Below are 5,000 nucleotides of genomic sequence, written 5' to 3' on the forward strand. Positions count from 1 at the left end.
ATATTTCATCGAGAATTCGTATGGCAACTGGGACATTCGTTTTCACGACAAGGAATCCCGCTGAATCTGACTTGCGTTTGGTAATAAATCGTAGGATTTTCTTGTACGTGAAACGTAGATCTATCCTTTTAAGCGCGTCGCGCGTCTCGATCGAGAAAAGGGATACGTTATTTACGGGTGATTGGCAAAAGTGTCGTCCGTTCTTGGATTTCGCGAAATACGTAGCTACATACTCTATGTACGTGCGTACCCAACATTCCGAGAGTTTCCGAGCAATATCGCTTGCGCATTCACCCTCCTCCTTCATCCCCCTTATCCTCTCTTCTCTCTCCTCTTCTTCTTCTCTCCCCTCCCTTCCATCATCCCCCTTCTTTTACCCATGTCAAGAATTCGTTCGTATAGAAATTCACAAATTCTTTTCGAAGATTCTCGACAATTTTTTATTTTATCTTTTCTCTCTCTCTTTTTTTATTTTTTAATCTATTTTATATATATATATATATATTCTCTTTTTACCTTTTATTTTTAGAAGCCTTCGAAATAAGGACGATTTTATCGAACGTACTTACTAAGTAGATAATTAAAAAAAAAAGGAAAGAAAAGAAAGGAAGAAAAAGAAATTCATTCGATTGAGGTTAAAGATGATAGTTATTGATCGTAATGGTGCGATAGGCAGAGAGAGAAAGAGAGAGAGAGAGAGAGAGAGAGAGAGAAGAAAAAAGAAAATATCGAGAAACGTTCTTTTAGCTACTTATAACAATTATCTTTAATATGGTACTTTCGACAGATCTCGTGCGAACGTAAGGAAAATTCTCGAGACCGATTGAAGCGTCGGAACGTGAGCGGCTTATAAATAAAACCTCGAAGAGCCTCATGATTTTCCGGAAAAAGAGAATGGATACTTTCGTGCGACCTCTGCTCCGACAGGATGCGCTTTTCGAATGCATACGTAAAGGTACCTTCTGAATTTCAAAGTAGCCAAATTTTACTCTTCTTTTATTCTTTGTCTCTTTCTCGTTTTCTTTTTATCTCTATCTATCTCCGTCTATCTCTCTATAACTCTACCTCTATCTATCTTTTTCTTTCTCCGCAAATCACTCGCATTCTCATAAGATAGTTTCACGTTTCTCTCGTCAAAGGGATATATAAAAGTAGAAGGAATCTTTGCCGTTTCATATCGCTAGTTGTATATTGAAACGAGATTTTATATGTGCAAGTGTAACGCATTCTTTTCAATAGATAGGTATTCCATTCGAAATTAATCTTTCGGAAATATGCAATCGTCCAAATAAATTCTTATCGTCCGTAGATTATTATATTTCCGGGTCGTGGTTATATTACTTTCAGTAGATTTATTAATTTGTTGAATAATTTTAAGCTCGATTCGATTAAAAAAAAAAGAAAAAAATATATATATATATATATGTATAAAAATTATTAAATATGTTAAAAGAAAAAAGATTTCATGGTATATAAAAAGAAACATTTCATTGATATTAATTTACTAGAGTTTTAACGTTAAAAGTTTCTCTTTCTTATGTTTGATCTTCTCTTTCGTTTTCTTCTTCTTCTTCTTCCTCTTCTTCTTCTTCTTCTTCTTCTTCTTCTTCTTCTCCGATTAATTTGACGAATACTTTTCCATCTACACTTTCATACTTTTTTCTACTTTTCGATCGACTAAATAGGAACGACGTCTAGACTATCGTAGACGTAGCTCATTTAGTCTCGTTTCTACTTGCTCGGTTTTCAATCACTGACGATTACTGGACGTTCTCCTTGTCCACCCTAATCTCGCTTACGATTCAACTCGAATCATTCCATTAATCGCTACCATCTCGGTAAAAAAGACAAAGAAAAAGAGACGAAGCTAGGAATTAATCCCTAGGAGGATGCGTCTGAACGTCCAAGACTTTTCTACTTTCTTTCCTTCCTTCCTTTCTTTCTTTCCTTCTTTCTTTCTTTCTTTCTTATTTTCTTTCTATCTTTCTTCGGAGGTTCTCTTCGTGTCGGCTTGATCTCTGCTATTATCTCAGTCTTTCTTTCTTTCTTTTCTCACGATCTTTCTCCTCTTTGCTATTATAACGGAAATCATCCAGAATTTATATTGCTTCGGTATCCAGAAAGAGAGAGAGAGAGAGAGAAAGAAAGGAGATGAAAAAGACGAGGACTCCTTGCGACCTTTATACTCATTTGAATCTTAAATTCGAATATGAATCATTTAAGTTTGAAATATTGAAACGGTCGAAAGGAATTCCTTATATATTTCTCCTTGGAGGATCGGTCAGAGAGAAATAGAGAAAAAAAAGAGAGAAAATTTGGTTGCACAACCCTCTCTCTTTTTCTCTCTCTCTCTCTCTCTCTCTTTCTCTGTGTGTGTTTTTTACTTCCTACTTTACTTCCCTCATGATTACAAGTTACCACGTTGGCCTCGATTTCATTTCGAACGCAAATTCCTGTTGAATTTGCGTTTATAAATATTTGACGATATTTTCCTTTAAGAAAAGAAAAAGAAGGAGTAGGAGAAAAACGTTGTCCCGTTTACGTTTACGTTACTAAGTTTATTATCAAACAAAGTAGTAAAAAGCTACGTCCAGGTCGTCTAAAAAATAATGATCGATTAAAAAATAAATAATTTACAACATCGATCTCATTGTTTCTCTTTCTATTTTAGATTTGGAATTAACAAATATAGATTTCGTCGTAATTAAAACGACTTTATTAATATTCTCGATGATAATTAAATACCGTGATTCCATTCTCGTATAATTAATTGTACGAATATCATTCGCTCCGATTATATTTGTCCCTTGCGACGATTTCATATTACATTTATGAACATTTATTCGTTCTCCCTTTCTCTCTCTCTCTCTCTCTCTCTCTCTCCCTCTCTCTGTTTCTATATATATCTATATATATTCTATACGAAAAAAAATAATGTACTTATAAAATAATATCAAAACGTAACGTCGAATATCTAAAAATTCACTTTCCTTTTCGATATATATTACTAAAGAGAAAGAGAAGGATGATCGGTGGGTGGGTGGGTGAATGAGTGGGTGGGTGAATGAGTGGGTGGGTGAAATGAGGAGATCGTGGGAGAGATAATTGCTGCTCGTCTTCAGAGATAAATGCCAGTGTTAGAAGATAACGAATGGACTTCGATCAAGTGAGAAATTACCGAAAGGCGATCTCACTCGAATCCTCGTCGTCCTCGTCGTCCTCGTCGTCGTCATCGTCCTCGTTTATTCGTTCAATCGGATTGGTCGATCGATAGATTTCGAATTGCAACCGCATAGAAACCACTAGGAACGTCCGAAATCATGACGGTTACGATTAAGTGAACATGAACGTGGAAAGAAAAGGATAGAAAATCCGATGCAGTTTCGAAAGGAAAATCGTCCTACTCTTTTCCGAGGTCCTCTCACCATAGATATAGAAGCAACTATTCGACCTTCCTCCCTTTCCTCCTCCTCCTCCTCCTCCTCCTCTTCCTTCTCCTTCTCCTCCTTCTCCTCTTTCGTAGAATCGTCTCCTTCTCGGTTCTCGTCTCTTCGTTCTCAACGTTGTCGTAACACCGACACGGTGGTCGCCATAAACGAGATCGTTACACGAAATTAAGCCATCGAAACGAGCCACTCTACCAATCCCTAGAAGCCTTATTCCATTTTCCTTGAATCTAGACTACTCGTAGAACCACCCCATCTATACGTTGTCCCTCTACGATATTCGCATAAAAAGAGAGAGAGAGAAAGGATGCTTTGTCCTTTGCAGATACTTTTTTATCGAATATCTCGAACATTCTCAACAAAGATTTTTTTCAATCGCGTATATATATATATATATATATATATATATATATATATATATATCCTCATAAAGGAAGACGAGTAAGGAGTATAAATAAAATGACACCTTTATACGATTCGATAAAATTATTGTTAAAGTATCGTTGGAAGAATACAAGCTTTTCCTTTAGTTTTTTTTTTTTTTTTTTCATTTCTCTTTCTTCTTTTTCTTTTTTATTAATCTCGAAAAACTTTTACCCTCTCGAATCGTACCAACGAGTTTGAAATTAGCTTAAGTACGGTAAACTTTAGAACGGAAGGAGTATTTACTCTTTTCATACACGACGATAAAAGGATAAAGTGGATACCGTTAAACTCTTGACGTTATACTCACCGGTGATTAGGTCAAGGAGTTTACTTCTTTCATCATAAGAGATACTAAGTCCTTCTAGAATTTATTCTTGCTATAATGAATCGCTTCTTTGGTGTATCTACCTGTCTTTATCTCTTTCTTTTTCTTTTTCTCTTTCTTTCTTTCTTTCTTTCTTTCTTTCTTTCTCCTTCACACGTTGTAGCTTAAACACAAAAGATCTTTTGTCGAGACTATTAGATAAATGTAACGATCGTGAAAGACGGCTTTACAGCAAACTTTTATGCACAATATCGAATTTTGGAAGTAATGTGTACAATACAAAACTAATTATGAATTTATCGATCTTTATACCTTTACGTCTGTGTGCACAATACGTATGATAGAGGTAATTTAACGAGTGCATCTGTTTCAAGGTTAATTCGAATCAAACATGTAAAAAACAAAATTATCGTTCCTTCAAATTCCAATTTCGAGATACATCCATTCCATTAAACATTAATTCGTATAGTTACAAAATTGACATCGATCCAATTAACAAAGGATATACTTCGTATTCTTCGTTATGTCACCTATAGCTAATCCACGTGTTGATTTCTGTATACTCAGATCCGTATATACCGTCAACCTATTAATAACCCATCGTAGTTTGAATTTCGTTTGTTCAATTTAATACTACACGAGGTAGCTAATTGAACGCACGTCATGGATCACTATTTTAATAATCTTTGATTCGCTTGTCAATAATCATTCATGATACATGTTTTGATGTAGCATTAATTCAATACGCGATAATTACGTTATACGTATATATACGTTTATATACACTTCACTAGTTTCTCATT

The 5,000-nt window shown here is 35.1% G+C and overlaps 1 protein-coding gene across 1 annotated transcript in view; it reads left to right on the forward strand.

The window, feature by feature from the left end:
- The window catches only part of LOC122629608 (protein eva-1), a 237,105-nt gene that overhangs the window by 22,520 nt on the left and 209,585 nt on the right, over positions 1-5,000 (forward strand). The gene's annotated exons all lie outside the window — the stretch shown is intronic.

The sequence above is a fragment of the Vespula pensylvanica genome, chromosome 5, assembly GCF_014466175.1.
Source record: "Vespula pensylvanica isolate Volc-1 chromosome 5, ASM1446617v1, whole genome shotgun sequence".
NCBI classification, from domain to species: Eukaryota; Metazoa; Arthropoda; class Insecta; order Hymenoptera; family Vespidae; genus Vespula; species Vespula pensylvanica.